This window comes from Ischnura elegans, chromosome 1, assembly GCF_921293095.1.
Source record: "Ischnura elegans chromosome 1, ioIscEleg1.1, whole genome shotgun sequence".
NCBI lineage: Eukaryota > Metazoa > Arthropoda > Insecta > Odonata > Coenagrionidae > Ischnura > Ischnura elegans.
Genome location: NC_060246.1, coordinates 130,346,400 through 130,370,617, shown reverse-complemented (window position 1 = coordinate 130,370,617; position 24,218 = coordinate 130,346,400). Strand labels below are relative to the sequence as shown.

The following is a 24,218-nucleotide window of genomic DNA, read 5'->3' as shown; positions in this document are numbered from 1 at the left end:
TACCTTTAGGCATAACATCACTGTCTACTTAGCAAATCGGATGAATGCCATTACCAGGTCACCTTCATTTTGTCATGGGAAGGAGTATTTGTTTACGAGTGGCATACGGATGACGAATTCGGTTTTGGCTTACTTTCAGAAATTTTGCCGCTCCTCGTAGAATATCAAACGGAGATAGTTCTTTCCTTTTGCCGTAGGTAGCAGCACGCCATGCGGAGATCTAGCTCTCTGAAACATAGCCACGAATTTCAAATAACAAGTCAATTATTTGAAATTACTACAAGAATATGAGACTTCGCAGTCACGCGCTTGGTTACAAAGACCTTGAAAGCAAAGGAAAAAAAAATCGCAGAGACAAAATATTGGTTCCTAATCCAATCAAATAATTTTCCATTGTGAACTTATCCGTTGATGTTCATATCAATTGATTTGGTTGTATTCAGGTTAAAGAAGAGTGATTACGTATTAATTCGGTTTATGACACTATGAAACGTATGAATATTACTTATCCCAATATGATATTTATTTAAGAAAATAATAATTTCAGTGTTTAATTAACATCAAAACTTGCGTAGTACCTTCTACGAATAATTTGACATTGACTAATGAAAACCGTAAATTTTCTGTCCCGTCTCCTGGAAAGTGATACATCAACAGTCTCCTTTGGCAATTTTTAAAAATTATCTTCATTTTAATGATTTTTTGTGTGTTTGGAGTTACAGCTGGCGAACTTGCAAAGCCATTGTCTGCCAGTGTATATTTATGGTTTCAATTTGATCAATAATGGGTATCCTGAAAGTTTTAATCTTGCCAAAGTCATTCTACTGCTTTAAATTTTGGTCCTGGGTTCGATTTTAAAGAAGTGGGTCACCGCCAAAAATGGGCCCCTTAAAGGGATAGTACTTGATTCTCGATACGCAGAACAAGTGGGTCAGCCATCAAAGACTTAATATTGATCACCGAACGCTACTCGATTGTCACGTTTCCCCTATTTATAATTTTCCTGACAAGTACTCGAAGCTGAAGCCACGCATCAGCCATAGCTACTTCAACAACCAAACGTAAGCAAGCATTTGAAGACTTATGACCCCTATATTGCTTAGGTTACGAAACCCCCGGATACCCCTTAGGTTTTTCCTTATACACTTTTGATACTTTTGGATTACCTAATTATGATATGCCCACAAATAAATGTACCGCGTTTTTTTCACGCCTCTGGTTTTCATTACGTCAATATTGCTGTACATTGAAACATTATAAATTAATTAATCCACACATAAAGCTATCAAGCTATGTATTAAATTTTTCCTCCATCATGATGATCAACATCGGACTTGCCACTGAGAAAGAGAGCTTCGCTATAGAATATCAGTAACATCAAAAATAAATCTGGAAACACATATAAATAAATACATTAAAAATTCTTATTCCTCTAGTAAGCGTAAATTAAGTTTCACTGATTCTGTTTGCACGTTTTCCCAAATCTTAAGTTCCATTTTATTTGGGTGACCTTAGTCACTTCATGCCAAACGAGTTCTAACATTCACTTATTTGGAATAATGGAAACATTCACGTCCTACGTAAGACACAATCAAAATATTGCGATACCCGTGTGTATTTTTTAAATTTTAAATTTTTTAAATCAAATTATCGCATTTTTCGAGTTGTGGTTGAAATATGTTTTCTTAAACATTTTGAGAGGTCGTTCGGTTCAAAAAATTGTATCTCTCTTCCCACAAATTATTAGGGAAATCGCCTTCTCAATCGTCAGAGAGACCTCGAGTATATTTCCTTATAAGATAAATTATTTATCTATATCCCTTTTTACAGACCTTTAGATTTTTAAAAATCAAATGATAATCGCTATCCCTTTGATACTTGTTGCAGAGCATTGTGATGATATAACTTAATCGCATAACCACTTAATCGCATTGAAATACAGCGTGGTGTATTCTAAAGATTATTATTTCATAAATTAGGGTTTCACTAATGCATTCGTCATCAAGATGCCAAAAGAGATGAGTCGCATGTATATTTGCCGTCAGGGCCTGGAAGGATAGGAAGAGGCAAAACATTAAGGGGAGGAGATGAATCCAAGATCATTAGTGATGTATCTTTGAGAGCAAAAGGTCTCACCGATCTCTCAACCACCCTCTCTTTTCAAGTTGCGCCTTCTCCCACACTTCCAGATGTGTATACGCACGAGTATGGGCGTACCCTGCGAGGGGCAAGAGGGGGCAGCTACCCAACCAAACCCCCCCCCCCCCTAGAAGCAAAAATCGCAAATGTCTCTGAGGAAAATAGTATTTTTAAGCAAATAATTTTAAAAACTAATAAATAGCTGTTACAGTTTCCTTACAATGTTGATTTCATTCAACTTTTCCATGCTTAATTCTTACCTACAACTTGAACAACCACGGCTTGCCCCCTCCCCCTCTAGGATCCTGGGTACGCCCTTGCTCACGAGGCATCTTATGGTACCAAACTAATTAAGGCATGATTTGAAACGTATCGGTCATATTAAATTCTAACCATTTTAAAAATTTTATTGGAATTCCAGCGTCACGCTCCCATTTCATCTATATAATATCAGCATTAGCAAACTACTGCCACTTCTTCCTGTGGTCAATCTTCCATCTTCGAGCGGTCAGGTTGATTGCGAGTCAGCGTGGCAGCAGTACCCGTTTTGGCATTTCGCCTGGGGCATGGGCCTGAGAATCTGTGAATGGGAGTAGAAAATTTGGACAGGCAGGGATCGTATAATGGCAGATGGATGGGAAGAAGGGCAAGGGACGGTTCCTAAGAGTAACATGGAACAGGTTATAAAGGATGTAATAAATGCGTCGCTATGAAAAGGTTAGCGGATATGAGAGCGGGATGGTGAGCTGCGTCAAACCAATCTTCGGATTGATGACTTATGACGATGATGATGATGATGACGGATCAATAGGAATGGAGGAAGGGTGAGGAAAGAATCCCGGCGAAGTTATTTGCCTTCTAACGAAAGGCACCGAAGGGATACCAGTTGAACTTCTAATCCGACGGAATAGTACTTCTCTTGAATTGCTCTCTCGGTATTATGGCTAAACTGGGGCTTCATTTCCCGTGACTAAACTCTCATGTTGTCAAGATTCCTTCAGCGATCCTTGGCAGGTGGCCTCATCATCACTGGTCAACAATCCTAGGATTGGTTTGACGCAGCTCTCCACTCAGTTCTCCTATCAGCTAATCTTTTCATACCTACGTATTTCTTCTCTTTCACATCTCTCTTTACTTGTTCCATATATTTTGTTCGAGGTCTTCCTTTTCCATTCTTGCCTTCCACTTGTCCTTCGACGATTGTCTTCATCAGGCCATCATGTCTCAATATGTGGCCTATACGGTTGTTCCGTCTTCTTATATGACATTTTTTTTCGCTGATGAGTGAAATGCATGGTAAGAGTAGTTGAGGCATAAAGGCTTTTGAGGCATAAAGATGAGGTCACCAGTGGTGTTCTTACAAACCTCACGTGAAATGTATTTGTAAATATAAGCTATATTCCAACGGTTTACATGGGAACGAAATTTTAAATGTATTTTTTATAACAGAATAAAACACTGCAGATACTTTGGTGCCTACTGCCGATTTGGGTTTATGCGAGGATGATATCATACGAGACCCGTATTTCGCGTCCGCCCAGAGGAGAGAATTTTCTGAGAAAGGACCTGATGTTTTCAGGGCGAATGGCCGTATTATCTTGGCAGTTTGAAGAGAGACAATCATGTAATCATATTATAAACAAAGATTTGGTTCTTTACTTCCCGCGGAGTTGATTTCTTGATCTCTGCTTTTATTTTAGGCTTTTACTACGTAAGGTTTCCTTAGAGACGGCTTGACCTCTTATGGCTGTGTTCAAAGCTGTCTCTCAATCAAATACTTTAGAATTGAAGGTTGAAATAGTAGAGAAATCGTCTCCTCTGAGAACCATGAAGGCGACGAAAATGCGATTTTAGTATACATACCCAAATGGCTTAAGAAATATACACCAATTCAATAACGTTTTGCGGAAACATACTCGTGGAACAAATTTTTCGGTGGAATTTAGTTTAAAAAATTGAGGGTGACCATCAGGTTCAGATTTCAAGTCCCTCAATGGCCTGCGTTTTCGTTGATTTCGGCAGATGAACCCCTCCACGCCATCCTTTCTTGTGGCGCCTATTCTCTAATAGTAGACCCCGTCCTCACACCACAAACCTCCCCACACCACCCCGTCATTACTTCCTCCCCAACAATACGTCGCCGTCCTGCTCCCCCCCTCTCCCTCTCCGCCGCCGCCCATCTCTCTACTATCCACCCACCCACTCCCGCGCCGCTATCAGCTGAAAAACGGGGATGTCGTGGAGGAAGGGAGACGAGAGAGGTTTGAAGACTTCGTCACCGTTCAACAGGTTATGGGACCGAGTTCACAGCTGGAGGAGAAGAGGCAGCGTTTGGATCGAGCGGGTCGGTGAGGTGGAAACGAGGGGGGAGGAGGAGGGTGGGGGTGATAGTCATGGGAGGGTGGAATGGGGCAGGGAGGGCAAAGAAAGAGTCCGGGCCCACGCGGCCGCCTTCGCTTCTGGCACCGGGATGCAAAATGATCAAAAAGTGCTGCCACCAACGCAAACTGGTCTCGAGGCGGACCGTTATCTGTTCCTCCGCGCATAAAACGTGTGTGAGGGGGGGGGGGGGAGGAATGGAAGGGGGGAGGGAGTGAGTGGTGTGAGGGCTCTCTCTTTCTATCGGCCACCTCTTCCTCTGCTGTGCGTGCCGCGTGTCTGTTTGCTCAGGGATGGGGGTGGTGTAGGGGGCGGGGGCACGCGGACGTGTATGAACGCCCTCGTGCGGGGAAACACGCGTGGGAGCCTCCGAGCGAATGGGTCGCTAAATAACTCGATGGGAATAGCACAAGCGAATCAATTAAATCGTTCAGCTAATTGTATTTTTCAGATAGCCTTTTCTGATACGTAAAACAATAAGGGACCTCGATACTTGCCCACAGAGAAATGTAGTCATGTAAGTAGGAAAGTTTTAGTGAGAAGGAAGTTTTTCTTACCCATAATTTTAAATTTTAATGAATAAAGCTGCCAATTTATTGTATTATTTGATATTACCCATTGACTTCACTACTTATCCTCACTCTCCTCTGGTAGTTTTAATTAATTTTAAAAATGCCTCCATATTTTGTAATTCGATATTTTGCTTATTTTTCGAGTTGCGTGGTAACCTGAATGAGTAAACCTCATATAGAACTCTCTCCAATTCTCCCTCATATGCATTGACCGTCTTCTGAGTCTTATTACCATGAGTTATATGGAAGTGATGTCAAAAATTGATTTAATAAACTAATCTCAGGGGGATAAGTAGTATCAGTAATTCGATCCTTACGTCTAATTTCCTTTTATAGGCAAGTTGAGTTTCCAAACGGTTTATTCAAAGCGAAATTTAGCCAATCTCAACCAGAAAAAAAATCTGGATGCGGTCTTTTCATCAGACACCGAAGAATTCGCCTTTCTGGAGTAATCTGAGCATGACAAATGATATTCGAATCCTTTTACGGTTGATCTTCATCGAGAGATGATAGAAATGTTCCCCTCCCTCTCTCCTCCATGCTGGATCCTCCCGCCCCACCTCCCCTCCACTTCGCGCGCGGCGGGAAGGGAGTCCAGCGACTCCGGACTCTCTCCCCGACCTGTGCCAATGGACGCTGCGTCTCATTTGCAAGCATGCGTCCTCGACAAGAGGGAGGAAGAGGGGAGACGGCTTGGAGTGGCGCTCCTGTCTCTTGCCCTGCTCACCCAAAGTCGTCACCCATTTGGCAGCCGACGACCTGGAAGACTCTCCTCTTGGACAGATAAATGTCGCGATGACTGAGCGAGACGCTGCGCTATGCCTTGCATCCGAGCGCCCAACAGATCGTTTTTGGGCGACGAAAACTAATTCCTCCGTTTTTATAGGAAATGCTGTTTGGATTAGACACCGGGTCACATTCTTCATTACCGCCAACCGTGATGACCTTGTCGTCAGGGTATGAGTATTCATAACCATCCCTATTAACAGTTCTTGATATAAAAAAACTGAAAAATCTTAGACCTTTCTTTTGTCCTTACTAACGTAATTACTGCGATTTAGTCTTAATAAGGGTGGAAAAGTCTTCCGAATTAACATAATCGCTTTTTAGTACGTGGTACCACGTGAAGGACGGGCGTCACATTCAAGAAATTTCTAAATGAATTTGAGATTCTATGTTGGAGATAACCGGTATGATGAATCTCTGTTTTATGTTTTCCAACCTAATTCGGAATGGCGTTGCCGCTTACTTAGTCGTAACACCACGATAATCCTTGGCTGAAAAATTTTGAAAAATGAGTCAATTTTGAAGGATGAATGTGTAGAAATAGCTTCCACAATTATTAAATATATATTATTTACCCGAATTAATTTTATCTTGGTAATACTGTATAGCAAAGTACGAGGCGTGTCCGTAAAATAAGTTCCACGAATTTTTTCACATTAAAAAAACTGGTTTAATTGCAAAGAAAAGTACATTTTTGGAAAGTTCAGTCTTTCTTTTATTTTTCTACATAATCGCCGTTGCGTTGTATGCACTTCTGTATTCGAGGCACCCACTTCTTCAAACTAGAGTCATAGAACTCTGCCGCCTGTCCGTGTAGAAAACTAACAACCGCGTTTTGCACCTCTTCATCTGTCTGGAATTCAGGATTTCTTTTGCTCTGGGCGAAGAAGGGTGCTTCCACTGCTTCGATTGCTCCTTTGTTTCCGGTGTGGTGTAGTGTACCCAGGTCTCGTCACAATTAGCAATAGAGTCCAAAAATTCCTCTTCGGTTGTTCCGTGAAAAGCGAGAAATTCTTGGGCCGCTTCAACCCGCTGCCGCTGGTGGTCTGCAGTGAGCATTTTTGGTACCCATCGGGCACAGACAGCGGTAGCCCGTGGAACTTATTTTACGGACAAGCCTCGTATTTGATCTCAATTTCCTTGGTACCATATTCTACTCATCTGTTTTGTGCAAACAGAGTTAGAATTTAATTAGCTTTCTTTTCCACGACATCAATGTGATTTGAATTGAGCGATCCATTAGTCATGGACGGATTGTTCTTTTTATATGTTTATTTATCGCACGTATCATTTTTCATCAATAGCTATACTTGCTGGACGTAAAAATGTAGTGTTTGCCTTAGATCGCTTGTTAAAATCTACCGTCGTTAACTGCACAGCGAAGAAGTATCCACCTAACGATGAAAACGGTTGAGTGAGCTTATATTTCCGAAGGGCAGGAGACTATAAGCGCTTCCTCTTCAACCTGCTCACCGGTAATATAACACTGGTGTTAGCCCCTTGTGATTAATGTCCCTGCGACTCGCAAGTACCGTACGTAGATAAGTCACTTCCTTGAAAAATGGACCATGGAACGATCACGCAGCGGATTTCTCGTGCCAGCTAACGTGGGCATTTTTTCCCCCGCAGGACCAGCGTTTTAAAAATTTCATCCTCCCCACGGCATGCCCATAAATTTCTTTCATGATCGGAGATACACCTCTGCCAAGTGATTGTTTCGCCTTGCACTGGGTGCCAACCACTCCAGTTACATTTCATTCGTCCTCACGGTTGAATCTCGAGTCGTGGATCGTCTGTAAGAGAGAATATAGAGGCTTTAGCGAACCTTTCGAGGACGTAGAGGGGGATTTGAGGAAGAGACTTCGATGCCCGGGAGAAAAAAATCCCCTCAACCTTTTTCCTTAACGCCTGGCTGCTTTCGGTGCGGGGATTTAGGATTTTAATCGAGGTCGGGCACTCCGGGAACAGTGGAGCATCTCACCATGATCATCACTTAGATGGCAGCGAAGGAAAGGGGAGAGAGAAAAAAATCCGGCCGATCGAGTCACGATTCAGAAATTCCGGGCGCAGCTCTGCGAGTTGGCTCGGATTCTACGCGTGTTGAGCGGCCACTTGGACAATGCACGGACTCAGGCGGTGAAGCAGACCGCTTGCCACCTGAAGTACCTACTCCTACTACCTCTGGCACTCGGCCGCGGCGGATGAATCTGAAAACATCGTCTGCAATCGTATTTTTTCAGGGGTAAATCATCCGGGAAATTTTAAGTATTAATTTCAGGATGTTTATAAACTCGACCTCAGTGTCATCTGGTTACATCAATGGTCAAGAGGGAAAACGGTTTTACGTCGTCCTTGTTTATGTGGCCTGGAGTTAAACAGTAACTGAAAAAAGTCAACTTGTTTCAATTCGGAAAATGTTTGGAATGCTTTTTGGTGACAGTAGATGAAATTCTATCTTACTTTAATAACTTTAACTGTTGTGTTCTCAATAGTCCCTTTTAAAATACACGAATAGTGAAGGTAACCATTTTATATTCAATAATTTTACTCTTATTTATTTCCTCAATTTTGAAAGATAAAAATGTCGAATGGATAGTCATTAATACGTGTTTGAACTATTGACTTGAGGTCGTAAAGGTATCGTTTCTATCAGTTTCGTGTTGTTTATTTAATTTCAATTAATAATATTTCCTGCATTTTTGACCTCAATTTGACCAATCTATTCCAAAAAAAGTATCTCATGTTGAAATCAAGGAAGAAATGTTCCTCGATACAATTAACACAGCTGTGTGAAGACGTGATATAAAACCTTGACTACTCGGCTGTAACCAGAAAAAATGTGATAATAGCTTTGACTTAGGAGCCTCGAGAATTGAGCCACGCAACGGGCGTTGAGGGGAGAAACGTTTTGGCACTTTTAAGAAGCTATTCGTAGCACGGCGAAGAATTGCCGGGCAGGGAGGAAGTAGGAATGAAAATGATACGTCAATTGGAGGGGGAGAAGACCTCGTCTTTGGGAATTCGAAGAAGTCAGAAAAAAAGGAATGCTGGGAAGCCTGAAGTGGCTGATAGTAGAATGATGATTTAAATGATGGAGTATTATCTCTCAAGAAAATAAAAACCGAGTCGTTTTAAGAATGCGACGAAAATCTTATATCTCGAATGTTGAACCCAAGGAAAATGTTAATGCATGTGCAAAATTATTTTTTTACGAGACCCTTACCATGAAGAGCGACACTATTAGCTCGGCGAATAAATTTCACGACTGAAAATGCTTTTCCAGAAAAAATTGCTCGTCGCGGAGGGTATACATATACTAGAAGCTACTACGATGTCGCTTAGGATTCGGATCGATGGAGTAAGTTCGATTGAGATGGAGGTGAACGGAAATGAATTAAATACGGCCGAGGAGGATCAGAAGTTGACGGGGGGTATAAACGAATGAGGTAGAGAAATTGGTCGGAAGGCGCACTGAGGGATAACGGGTCGTTGAAAAGGCCGAAATGAGTGGGAGAGAGCTGTTGAATAGGTGGACGAGTAAGAAATGCCTAAGAGTTGAGAACGTCGTGATAGTGTAGGGGAATATTAAAAACCTCAAGATGTTGAGGAGGCGAGCAACACCGATAGACTGCTCGTGACTGGGGGCATTGAAAGGGGTACTTTTTTGGGGGCAGAAAGCACGTATCCTTCTCCGAGACGGCGTCGTCGTCGCTATGCGGAAGTGCTTCAGAATCGAAAGACAGAGTGTAATAATTTCACGGGGTCCGTCCGAAACCAGCCTCCAATCGTCTCGCCAACTGCTTAGGAAATAATCTAATAGTCTCTGCACGGTGGTGCTCTCAGCGGATATGACGAGGGGGGTCGCTCACTTCCTCCCATCGAAATCCCCGGCGGTGGTGGTTGCATCCCTGTGGCTGTGCGTATGTGATATTCCCCCTCCTCCCCGTGGGAAGGAGTGGGGTGGGTTGGGAGGTCTTCCTCTCGGCTCACGTAGGCACTTTTGATGACCGACTGAGGGCACACGGGTCCGATGAGGGGACTTCCTCCCCAGCAACGGGGCTAACAATGGAGTGGGAGCGTGACAACCATGTGAAGGACGGGGTTGTCTCATCTCACCTGCAGAATCAGAGCTTATCACGTGAAATGTTTACCGCATTTTATTTAAAAAATAAGGGGTTAAGGTGGCCCAGATTGGTATTATCAATAGTTAGACGAAATGCAATAGTGAGAATTCCTGAAAGGTGATTGGAAAATGATTATTATAATGAAAGAAGGAAGTTTTGACCTAAATACATTAGGAACTTAGGCTTTTAAAGAGTGCGAAAGAATATTTGCTCTCCAGTGCGGTACGTAATTCAAATGCTATTGAGTATGAAGAATTACTTCTTGCGAAATACACACAATAATGTGCGACACTTTTGGCTTGAAAAGTGCTGTTAAAAATCAGAATAAAAAGTCATCAATACGAATGCTTGATTGACGCAGCTCTCGACTCAATTTTCCCATCAGCTAGTCTCTTAACACTTGCGTAATTCCTCTGTCTCACACCCGTCATGACCTGCTCTATGTATCTCCTCCACAGTCTTCCCCTGCCGTTATCCCCTTCCACCTGTCCTACACCGATTGTTCTCATCGGGCCATAGTGTCTAAAAATGTGGCCGATTAAGTTGTTTTGCCGACTTCTTAAGGTTTTCAAAAATCTTCTCCTCTACTCTTCTTAAATTTTCTAAATTACTAACATAATTAATCAATTAAACTCATTTAATCTTCATCATTTTCTCTAACAACATATTTCGAAAGCTAATTCCTTGTCCCGGCTAATCCGATGTCAGAAATTACTTACCAACAACGTGCTGGTGCAATCTGTTTTCGAGGGCTTTCTTTAACTTCACTTTAAATTTTTTAAATTAGGGATGCCGTTATATCAAAAAACATTAAGAACTTGTATTCATGAAGTGGGACGAATTGTATGACTGCTGAATTAGAATTAAGTAGAAAACTATTTTGTAAATCATCGTGTCAATGATAGGCAAATAGTATTTCGATTAAAGCCTCTCTGAACCATGTTTTCCTTCATTATGGACAATAAATCGCGTAGCATTCGCACAAAATTGCAGCTTTAAATGTCTCATTCAAGTGTCAATATACCATCCCATCGAGAATAAAGTGGTTTCCACAGGAAAAATATCATCAAAGGTTAAAAACCGTCCAATTAATTTTATTTTACGGCTCGTGCATCACTTCAGCACGATATTTTTATTTACGTATTTTTCAACCTGAGGTAGTACATATTTAATGTTACTTCATAGCCTAATTTTAATGAACAGCTACATAATTTAGCTTGGAGAAATAGAATCACTGCTAGTCCTCATTGTTTTGGGAATTTTATTGTGCAAGAAGTATTTTTTGGGAGACATAGATGAAAAAAGTTCTGATTTTTTCCTCATACATCATGATGATTTCATTTCTGACTAATAAAAAAAATTGAGGGGTGTAGAAGGGCTCCGGAGGACTAGGTTAGTGATTTGGCTGCTTGGCGAGCGGATGCGGGTGATAACTGAAAATATTCTTTGCAGCAATGGTTGCGGAAGTATGTGAGTGATGTGGCAGTAGATCCTCATCCGTGAAAGCCTATTTAAAGCAAGGGCAAAAAGTTACGGCATTCGGTTGAACTGACCCAGCCCATATTTTACATCGTTATTGCTGGAGACGTTTCTAAATGTTTGTCATTGGGAGTATGGAATACCCTATACAGAAACAGAGGAAGCTGGGGCCTGGTCTCAAACCATTTTATCTTATGTATACAGTGGGAGGCAACGAATAATGATAAAGCTGGTACACACACCTCCGTTGAAAAAGCCGAGAAAAATGAATAATGGTATATAGTTTAATAATCAACTTATTCCTGAATATGGGATCCTGAGTAACTATGGATAGAAACATCGGCCGATCATTGTCTTCGAAGCGTATAGCATCTCATGTTGCTTGTCATTACCCACTGAATAAGACGACCGATTACAGACCGCGTAAAATAAAATGTACCATTATACGGTAATACGGGATCGGTACTTTATCGCTTTTAGATACTCGTCGATAAGATAACCGGTACATTTTTGCTTACCACCCATGCTTAACTCAACTCGCTGTGCCTGCGTAATTTACCGAGCTATTGGGTGTGGATGGAGATGACGCGGCGCGGAAGAAGGTGTCAGGATGCGAGGGAGGGTGGTGGGCGTGGAAGCAACGGGGGTTGAAATATGGAGACAAAGGAAACTGGGGAAGGAGGTATAAATGGGAGGATGACGAAGACTCGAGATCGCGGGGCGGGGGGGGTGGAGGGCGGGGGTTGAACGAGAGGGAAGGCGGGGGTGGGGGAGAGTATAGGGGAGAGGGGAGGCGGAGAGGGGAGGGGGAAATTAGAGTTCATCGACCCCGGACCATCTTAAGTCTCCTGCTCCTCCTCGACCTTCATGGCGTGCGGAGCAAAAAACGAGCCAGCCCCGAAAGAAAAACGGGGGAAGGAGTCGGATGGGAGAGACGACAAAAAAGAGTGAAATAATGGTCAGTCAGCCTCCCTCTCACGTATTACCTGCCCTAAAGCGGCAGACAACCCAATGGCTGTGTGGCCAGACCACGGTGAACCAGTTGGTTCAGTCTTGCGCGTAAAGATGCTCGCTTCGGTTTTGTGGGGAAGTGGGCTGCTGCTCTCTGCGGGGAGGCGAGAAGGACGTGCGGAGGCGAGCGATTGCGGCGGCGGCGGATATCTGGGTGGTGCTAGGGTGGGGGTGCGGCAAGAGGAGGGGGAGGGTGAGTGGAGCAGGCGATGGGGTCTTCCCCACCTCACGGGGTGAGCAGACGGCTCCTCCATCGCCGCTCACCTCTGCCTCCGCTCGGACACCCCCATTCGCAGCTCTATGTGACATCGAGCGACACCCTATGGCGAAAACATTCTACTGCCTTTCTTACATTCAAGGCTTCCCTTCATTTTGCTGATAATTTTTCTGCCTATCCTGGAATTTCAATCTATTTCTATTTTTTCTATTTTTTTAAAAGAACATTTGTCCGAAGTCAGTTTTTTTTACTGGAGTAAGTCTAGAGGTTGTTGAAAAAGGAGAAAGGGAGGACGCACACAAACGACAAATCTGTAATAATTTTTTAGTTTAAGAAAAGGCGACAGAAGTATTAAACACATAATCCACTTGGAAAAGAGTCACCACACCATTCCTAATTCCTATTCCTTAGTGGACCTAGATTCGGAGTCGTGAGCGCTGCTAATAATTCTTCTCCCCTTTGCAAAGATATAATTTTCTCTTCGATTTACCAGCAGGCTTCTTGTAGCCAATAATTTAGAGTGTCAAAGATGCTGATAGCTTGAGATGGAAATGGTCAGCGCATCAAATTCTTCATTTGTGATTGTAAATGGTCGGTTGATTCTCAATTATGTTTTTATTTTCACTGGTAAACTGACTTTCAATCCTCAACTGATAATCCTTTCTCGACTGATGATTTAAGTAGTTAGTGATCTGTGAATAAGTTTGTGGGAATTGGATGGTATTATATGTGGTGAAACATTCTCATCGATTTCTTTTCTCAGGACGTATTTTTTTCAATTTTTATTTTATCTTTCAATATTTATTTTGGAGTAATATGCTGCAAGTGATACTGAACTTGCGTTTCCACGGGTAAATAAATAACCGCCTAGTTTGGGAAAAGACCAGAGGAAGACCATCTTCAATTGGATATCCTTGATGACGCCTTGGCTTAGCTAAATGGGAGTGGTGATCCGAAATGGGTTCCTGATTGAGATCTTACTAAATGTTTAATCAGTTGAGGAAGAAATTTGAGATTCCTTTTTAAATAACTACTTTATTTTTTTACATCGATAAGTATTCATTGAGATTATTTCGATCTTATTTCAAAGTGCTGTGCATTGATCTTGAGAAAATAATTTTTCGAAACCAAATCCTCTCCGGAATTGTTTCTAACTTATTATAGTGGAGAAAAGGACGTGAAGAATCGATGGTCTTCAAGTAACGTCGCGTCGGCCATCCGTTCACCATTAATTGGGTTTCTTTATGCCTATCACCGTAATCCGAGTCCAATATTCTTCGTCTTTAATGCATTAATTGACATACTAATATTTAAACGAAACATAACTACTTTGAGAAAATTAAAACTAAAACATTCCTTAATTTAGCCAGAGAGTGAGTTGACATTCATACCTAATTGTCCTAAAAATGAAAAACAGCCTCTAGATTCAACCACCCATTAGTGTTTAGTGTTATGCACAGCATATAAATTGGAGTCATCTCTCCTCTGTGGAGTTAGTGCTGAGAGCGACTTCTCCAATGTGTGTTAATCGCAATCGCCTCGGTTATGCGGCTGTATAACTCACAATCGCCTTTTTGATTAGGGCGGATTTACGGTTTCGAGGCTTGAATATGGCCAAGCTAGGAGCAGCAGCATCTTTTACGTAGCAAATCTTACACCCAGGTCGTTTGCACATGTGGGCGTGGCAGAGGGCAGTAGTCTGCCGGGAAAGAAATTCATGCATTAACGCGACCAGAATCGTTTTATTATCCCTTATCAGTTAATAGCTTTTTACTCAAGAGGTTAACCTGTACTCCCTGGACTATTTTATTAGTGGCATGCTGAAGCAGCAATAAGAGAGAGCTTTGAAGAAGTTTCCTTGCCGAGAACTCGTTTCCTGATTATGATAGCAATACAGAGGTGTGAAATTAAGTCCATTTGGAGGAATGGGTTCTTAACCGATACCCCTTATTTGCTGCCCATTGCCTACATAATTGCTGTTATTTAATCCAAGGTTATCCACCCACCCATTCTTCCCAACCACCCTTCAAACTTGACGGCTTGATCTAATCCGAAAACTTCATAATTTCCTCCCCCCCCCCCCCGCCCTCGGCACACATGTTTGCACACACTAGAGATTATATGCTGCAATTCAAGAATTTTTTGGCAATAGCTCAATCTCACTTCATGCATCTTTCTCTATGCTAGAAATAATACAGGTTACCTCTCTTCGCCCGTTCTGCTGGCATGTTTAAAGTATTCATTATTTTTTTACTCTTATAATAGATATTCGCGACCCTTCCCCCAACCTAATTTTAATTTTGAACCCTGTACTGTCAGCCCTGTCCTCCATGACGAAAAATCTGTTGCTTTTCCTGCGAGTTAACTGGATAAAGTTCTCTCGTATTGATAGAACGCATCTGGTTCAACGTTTCGGGGTCCTTCACGTTCCTCGTCCTCAGGGAATGATGATCTTCGAAACTTTGGACAAAATGGATTCTCTCACCCGGCTGCAAACCCGAGGGAACTTCATCCCCTTTCCACTGCGGGCACCCCTTCCGAATTATGCCGTGGCAGCGGGCTCTCTGTGCTAGAATTCGCTTATAGCTACTAATGTGTCCGTAAACATTTTCCTGATCATTATGGATGGATGTGCTGCTTATGCAATAAAATTACCCTTTTGCCAAATGACCTTTTATCTTTAGTATCATGCATTGCCTCTCCATTTACGCCAGTGGGCCAATAGCGGTGACTCTTTGTTAAGCCTTTACGGTATCAAAGAATGTAAGGACCAAAATAAAGAATACAGTTAGTCAAGGAATTTTTTTCCTTTGTGAAGAATGTTCCTGCAGAAAGTTAGGAAAAGGGAGGATTAGAAAATTGTAAAGTGGATAGAACTCTTGTTTCAAAAACGTAGTTTACGTAGCCGAAACTTGGTAATTAAATTTCATGATAGAATTTGGTGTTGGAGTGCATGACGAAATTCGGAACGAGCTAAATTTGTCAAGAGGAACATATAGAGGCCAACTGAATGGATGTGGAGAGATTGAATACTTCACAAGGAATTCATGGATTTTGATTCCTAAAATAATACGAATTACTTTTATTTTATGTTTCGTATATCTTAATCGCTTCCCTATAGGCTGAAAAAACTTTTCTGCGTTTATTTTTGTATGAGTATATTTCCTCTCGTCAAAACGTTTTAGCCAAGTTTACATGCAGCATAATGATGCAGTTCCTTTTCACATGTATCCGAAAGTAAGATTACACACTTTCACAGTTAAACTTTTAATCTATATTTTATAGCTAATTATTTTCATTTGTTGATGGGGCTATATCCGTTTCGCGTAGCAATAAATTCATCAGTTGAAATATCATTTTACGGAATTGATTTAATCGCTTTTTAACAGTGTAATCTTTTGTCTGATCGCTGAATTAGAAAATGCAATTAAACTGTTGTAAGATTTTTTGTCGGTGGATTGTTACGATTTCTTTATTACCACGTGCAGTAACTACGATGCGAATGTGATATTCCGTATTGAAAACAAAAGTGAAGTAGCTGGAGTAAACCCGCGATGGCCTCGTTTGCAATGCATTAAACTTTCCCTTCGTTTGATTCTCGGCGCAAGATTTTTTAACTCGAGAGGTGAATGACATCCATCACACAGTTTCACTCTCGGATGACTTCCGCGTGTGAGAGAGCGGCCGACCTCGAAGGTAACGCTTTTTTGTGCCCCCAAGCATTTGTGGAAAACTGTTCTGTGGAAAGGATTTGAAAAAAAACAGTGGTCTGAAATTCAGAAATTTCGTCACTGGCTTTGGTTATTTTCCATCCTTCCCTGAAACAGATATTCGCGTGATACGCGGTTTCAAATAAGGTAAAAGCGTTGCCTAGAAGGAGAGAGATTGGAAGGTTATTTAAACGATTATACGTAAGGATCTCTCTAAATCGAATATTATTTCACGTGGAACTGATAGCCTTCTCATTATTCTGAATACTTATCCTGGAAACAATTTGTCTTCTTTGTAGCTATCATGGAATTAATGCATGATATACACGGGATATTACACATTCGCAGTGTTATCGATAGGAAAATATGAAGTTATTTCCGACTGAATTGCAATTATTATTTCTCAAAAAGGTTTAATTAGTCTCAAGTCTATTACTTAGGTTCTTAGCTTCTGTACCTCGTAATTCTAATCGATAGCTTGTCCAAATATATACCATGCCATCACCACAGAACTAGCATGCCATTTGACTCCTTTAATGAACTTTTAAAAGTTCTTTGCACACCGTTAAAACACTTGGTTATGCGTGTATTATAATTTCATCAAGGATACTTCAATACTTGCACGTCATTATGCCTTTGATTCATAGAAGACATCCCATTTTTTCTCAGCGAATCTTTTCTTGGGAAGGTGTAATCCTTACGTCTAACTTGCAGCTGCCAGTGATCTGATGGTGAATAAGCTAGGAAGTGCTCTGTAAAATATTTTTCCCAAGAATACCGCGACCTTCGTATCCCAGATTATATTTCAATCTCCAAATTAATATCGCTGATTTTTTCCGCGGCGGTTGCGGCTCTTTCTAATCATTGGCTACTCGGTTTATCGAGTTGCGGTCGGCCGTAAGGATGTTACTTGGAGAAATGGATGCTTCCCTCCCTTGGACGAAATGAAATTACAAGGGTAGTGATCTCGTAAAAGGTTCATGAAACTATTAGAAGAAAACAATTAGTTCCCTCCAGGGGCTAATTGTTTTGTTCCAGGAGTAATTGAAATGAGTCAGTCGTAATTTAAACTACGAACATCTTTGAAGACAGTTAAAGTTATATCCGACTCCGAATATTTATTTTGCTTCAAATACTTGTCTTACCACGCGTGGAACATTAGGTTGTTAATTTTTCCACACGGAATTGTAGTAATTTTAGTCTTTGAGTGCCAACCAAATTAATGGGAATGATGCTAAAAATTTGAAGACATTGTTTGCTTATTTTGCAACAATTTAGAAAAATCTCGGAGTAAAACGTTTTTGTTAACTTTAATTGCCAGTTAATATTATTCATTGAGTATGCTTGCGTATGTGATACATCATCTTTGGTAAACTTTTAAAAGCCTTTTTGTACACCATGAAAATAATTGGGTGTGCGTATAAATTGGTTTAATAAAGGATAAATATTTGCTTTTTATTATTTGCTGATTTTGTCATAAAATAGTCTCGTGAAAAATGTTTTGCCCCAAACATATACTTTTAAGAAAGAGGAGGGTGCTTTGATGTAATATGAGTGCTATCGCTCCTCCTGAAACTTTAGGGGATGAACTTTTCCTATGATGTTGCGATTTGCAAATTTACTCTTAAGTGATTTGAACATTATCATTGAAGCGATAAAGCTTTTCCCGTAAATTCCATCGAAAATATAATTATCCCGGATCAAGACATCGTCCTTTGAATTTTTCTGGCTGCCGAATTCCTTATTTGTTTTTCACGTGGAGCGCACACAAGGAATTCGGCAATGAATCGTTCTCTCATGAATGACGACTACATTACTGGAAAATTCTCTTCCCTATCAGGGCTACCTTGAACTCTATTGGATTTTTCCTTATAGCGAGAAATTCAAGATAAATTATATGAAAGCATGAGATAATAGTAATACAATGTATGAATAAGTTACTATAATTATATTTATGGTGAATACAATTTGACCGACACTAGACAATGGAGAAATACCCTGCATTCCCCCTTTACCATATCCTCAATTTCGTGCTGACTTAGGAGGAAAAAGAAAGCTTGGAATCAAGCGGTAAGATTGTAGAAAGTTAGTGAATGAAGCTGGAGATTTTGAATTGACTTGCTATCTTCGACTCAAAAGAATACGTAATTGTGTGACACCTGGCCTAGATAGATTGCCTGTTTTTATTCGAAAAGGATCCCTCCGAAAGCTGCGAAAATCAGGCCGTAAAGTTAGTCTTGGGGGGATCACCGAACCCTTTTCTTTATCTTTGCATCCTCGTCCGACTACAAAGCTTTTCACTCAGGGGGCTTGCGTGTGCTGTGGAGGTGGACGTAGGAAGGAGCATTTTAGGGATTCAACGCGTGAGGGACAGGCGCTAAGGTTGAATGGACGATCTCGAGGTACGTCTGAAGGCATTGGCGGATTTAGGGGGGGGGGGGGGGTGCTCTCTCTCATCCTCCAGACGCTTAAAAAAATAGACAATTATTTTAAATGCGGTCTCGTGGTCGTTACGTTCTTTTTGTTTTGTGTAATCAGTAACAGAGTTAAATATAGAGGGTACTTTAAACACTTTTATTTCGCACGTAAATTTAGGTATCAAAAGTTATGTCCCTAGTTAAATTAAAAAAAGAAGGTGGCGATCCAAGATGTTATGACGCGATAGTCAGAAAATCATTAAGGCGACAGAGAGACATGCAGAGATGAAAATAATCCGTAATGATTTATCCGCTCTTGATCGCGAGTTACCTAATAATAAAAAATATAAGTTGTCTTAAGGATAAAGAAAAGAAAACTATCGTGATTATATACGTAACTTATTAATATATTTATATTAATAATTTTTATATCAAAATAAAAAATATATTTAGTAGGTACAGTAATTGTTGTATATTGTTCTTACTCCGAAACATGAGAAGACCGTTTGCACGTCAGACCATTAATTGTGCCATTGAAAGGTTGGGTAATTATTAAATTACATAAAATTTCAAATTTTTCCTGTTTTGGGTCTATTACAAATAAGTAAATCAGTTTTTTATTCAAAAAAATATTTAGTTAAAAATAAGTGTATATGGGCATGCCAAAAGGCCATGGAAATTACTTGCTGGTATTAAATTTTTTGCTATCACCTAAATTTTGAAGGATTGCTGTGCATAAAATAGTTACTTAATTGTTTCTATCATTAATTTATTAAGGGTAAGTGATATCACTCACTGAAAGATAATCAGATGACTGTTGTCAAATTCATGCCAGTTAAAAATATCACTGTTGGCGAAAATTCTTTGTCTTATAATGAGAGCTATGCGAAAAATGACAATTTCATTGCTAAACTAACCAATGAATGTCTGTATCTTCAAATGTAAAAAATCCATTCTTTAATGCAAATGCTTTTTTTTCAGAACTAAGTGCTGTGCCACTACAATGCGTCAAAATAGAGAGAAATTACCACAACCTGGAAGGGATAAAATGGGTCAATGTCTCTGAAGATATGGATTATGATTTTAAATCAGCAAATCTGTTCCTTGGAAAAAAATTCTTTGCTGTGAGCATTAGACAGCTTTGAATGTTTGAAGGTAATTATTGAGATATTCAATAGATATGTACCTTCAGTAATTAAAGCTGTGCTATTGAGTAATATAATAGGCATAAGATAGAACTTCATCTTTTTAATGTCACATAATTTTATAGTTTCTCAACCAATCTTTTGCTAATCTTAACTCTAGATTGGGATGCCTGGTAAAGGTTCATTCAAACAGTGGCGCAGCGAGGGGGGGTTTTGGTGGATAACCCCCCCCCCCCCCCCCCCCAAGAGCTCAGAGAAATTTTAAGTTTAATCCATTTTATTTAATTGGATTGATATTACTAATAGAATAGTGTAAGGATTAATAAAATATCCCTCAGAAAGCCGTAAAACTCACCCTTTTGAACCATTTATCTTAAAATTCCGCAATTTATTGTTCTCGCGCCTGCCGCTTATCCTGGTGGGTATTCCATACCCCAACTCACCCTGGTATTAGTTGCACCAAAACCCCCCCCAACTGTGATTCCTAGCTGCGCCCCTGCATTCAAAAACCCTCAAGCCTCCAATAGCAGAGATGAATAAGGGCTAGTCATGGATAAACTGAGAAGTCAAAATCAATCTTAGAGCAAATCATGGAAGCCTAAATGAGATATGATTTAAAATTTATAACCCACTGTTAACCTGGGAGATAATGATATTTTGTAGAATGTTATGACAGGCAACATAATCGCTGACAAATGTTTGTATGGTCACCACACTTAAATAAAAGACCCTGGCTTTTACAAACTACATATGTCCATATTATGACCTTGTTTGACGAAGCCTGGGTTGTTTTATAAAAATCTGTGGACCATACAAATGTTTGTCTATGATTATGTAGCATATTAGTTGATACGTTTTCTATTTACATCCCTCTTACTTCTTGCATTGGTTCGAGCAAGAAATTCCAATGGTATTTCGATAAAATGAAAATTATTGAAACATTTGGAAAATATTTCCGTAATATCTTTTTTGGAATTCCAGTCATCACATCATAATAATGACACTATATTTCTTTTTGGAGAGCTTCAAGAAAATTGGTTTAAATCTGTTTGTTTCCTTAACCAGCCAACATTTTTAAACAAAATCTTTAGTAGCAATGTTTCAATATTACTTGATATTTTATTTAGTAAATATTTAATACTACTTCATCATTTTTATTATAATTTTTTGAATTCTATACATTAGATCCCTCAGTGATTGCCAACATAACTGAAAAATCCTCCTAATTTCATCCCACGCCCCCAACTTACCTTCGGCGGATAAGCATAAAAATATGTTAAAGAAAATATCATTCTGCATTTATATCAACATGCTGTTTTTACTATATTTTTACTTTTATCAAATATTGTATTTATTGCTTGATTATATAATCCATCTTGAATTACCATACAAAAGTTGCTGCATATAATTTTTAAATCAATTTGTTAGTCAATGAATGGATGTTGAAAAGATATTTATCAATTGATAGGAGACAATGTTCATAAGTTCTATGGCTGATGGCTGGCCTGAGGTGTTATTGTGTGGACCAATGTTCTAGAAAATAAAATTTTTAAATTTAAAACAACTTAAATTTAACTTTAAAATTATGCGATTTGTTAATACTGCCATTTTATTGACATTGCCTTTAATTTTACTTTTTAGGTGACCAATCTACCATCACCTGTGAGAGATACAAATTTCCCTACATTTTATGGTATTGATGAAGATATTATACCTACTTGATGAAGAAATCCACAGGAATTAAAAATTTATTAAAAAAATGATGTTGTCCTAAGAGAAATGGTAATGTGAGATATGAATGATCAGCTTTGATTTATCCAACCGTACCATAGGATTTTTGCATAAGCTGATTGAAATGTACACTAATAAAGAAGAATATTGATTTCTTTGCACCAAATATGATGTTGGGATTGCATTTTTGCACTCTCAGCAACAATGAGAGAAACTCAGCATTTATTTGACCCACCGAGCTTGCTCTATATTGCTTTTGACGTAGAGTGATTCAAGAAACTGGCAACTGTGTTAATGATGTGAAACTAGTATTTTGTGACCCAAAGTAATGGTGCACAGTGAATTGCTAATTGCAAAATTGCAAACATGCATTTGTGATAAGTATGGCCTTGATACATGTTTTGCCACATCAATTATGATCTTCATTACAATTAATACAAAGTTATAGAAGGTAGTCACTCATCTCAGGAGAAAAGGCATCCCTTTTATCATAGTAATTTATTTTGATTTGAAGTTTGTGAAGACACCCAGATGTATTTATTCAGGTGTTACGAGAAAGACAGTAAATGATTGTGATAATGATAGTTCACTAACAAGAGTGGAGTAGAGAGTGATAGTCAATCACTTGGCAAATCATGTGCATTGATTGTTTTGTTCATTAGTTTTTATGAGACACTTATGTGGTATGTTTGATTTATCAAAGCAAGGAATTGACTCATGACAATTAGGGTAACTTTTTATCTATTAGACATTGATCCAAAGCTAGCGAAGAACAGCAACTGTAGTAATGAATCTAATCCTGGTGATTGAAGATTAATCCAGTAAATATCACACCATATTATTAAAACTAAACAAAATCTGCCGCTGTAAGAAAATTTTCCTAAAATTTTATTTGATTTCATTAACTTTTTGGTTTTTAATGCAAACGATAATAAATATTTTTGAATCATCATTAGAGAAAAGGTCCCTACTACTTGATTATCATTGATACAAAGTAATAATATATATTTGATTGCATTGCATTACTAATGACATACATCCATAGAGAGGTAACTTTTACAAAATATGGTTAAGGCTGAGACTGAGGGAAAATTGGGTAAATCTGTATACTAATTGGCTTTGCCTTCAGGATTTTGCCTTTTAATTCAGACTTTTTCCCCCTCATGAAGTCTTTTCCAACTAAGTGATTATTCCTGTGTATCAGCAGCTTTTAAATGCCCCTTAAAGACTTAAGTAACAGCTGACAATATATAAGACAAAAACTGACAAACAATGACTTACATGACGATGGTGTTCCAGAACATTGCATTAAAAATGTTTTGTAATCTAAACTTAGCCTCTTCATGGAAGTATGGGACATAAATATTACTCTGGACAATTTTTCACGTGACTGACTTAGAAATAGTAACATCTGAGACATGGTTTGAAAATAGCCATCTACCACAGAGGTGCAAAACCACATGAAAGTTCCTAAATGCACAGCACACTGCTTACTCAGTGCAAAGGAATATACAGATATGCATGCCTGTGATTGTAAATAAATGAACCATGTTTTTTTATGAACTACATTTGTAGTATAGTTATGATTAAAAAATAAATGGCATTTTTGCGAAATGTGAGCCTTTGGCTATTTATTCTTTTGTGCCTAAGATGCTGCTTTTCCAGGTCAATGAAATAGGTATTAGGTCTTTGTAGCCTTTTATGTGACCTATTTTCATCTGGCTGTGCTGGGTAGAAGAGGTTGACCAGTCACAAACCATGGCAAGAAGAGCAAGATCTGTACTCATCTTTCATTACTACCTGTTTACTATTATCCATTGAAATCTCATATTTCTCTAAAATTTAAAATGGATTCATAGCAATATTACCATAACCTATTTGAAATTAATTAAAATAATTATATTTACCAATTGAGCTAGGATCGATTCAGCTAATTCAGTCTGGGTTGGTAATAAAGTGATCCGATCAGACTTGTTTGTAGGCCACTTTGAAAACCATTCTGAAATTTCAGCTCAGATAGACAGGGACCAGTCTGAGTGGCAAATGCATCAAGCTGATCCAGCTCAGTTAAGCATTACATTTCTTCTTTGTCATCATATGGCCACTTTTTTTCTCAAAGGCACTAGTGTTTGTGCAGTATTGCATATGGCACGCAGTTTTGGCCCTAAAATGAGGCATAAATGTTCAAATTTAGCCTTCATTACACTGGACGGCAAAAAATAATTTTTCTCGAGCCCTGATACCATTCCTACTGATTCATAGGTAAAATGACCTCCTGAATCTGAATACGAAATCCGTTTTCCTCCATCACCCACCATTTTCAAGGGGAAGCCCCCCTCTAATTTTCATCACTTTTGCAATAATTTGGAGGAATGAAAAGGATTATATTAACATTTATATTTCTTATTAGGTTTTTGAGAGGTGAAAAGTTCTAAAACATGATAATTAATGTTAAGGATGTAGATTTGGGGGGATTAGTTTCCGTTACTGATTAAAAAAACAGTAAAA

The 24,218-nt window shown here is 39.4% G+C and overlaps 1 long non-coding RNA gene across 1 annotated transcript in view; it reads left to right on the top strand.

Annotated features, from left to right (window-relative positions):
- The window catches only part of LOC124169716, a 103,828-nt gene extending 80,499 nt beyond the window's left edge, over positions 1–23,329 (top strand). Inside the window, exons 4-5 of the long non-coding RNA XR_006867215.1 lie at positions 19,816–19,989; positions 21,621–23,329. This is a non-coding gene — a long non-coding RNA (uncharacterized LOC124169716). The remainder of the gene's footprint in view (positions 1–19,815; positions 19,990–21,620) is intronic.
- The last annotated feature ends 889 nt before the right edge of the window (positions 23,330–24,218 follow it).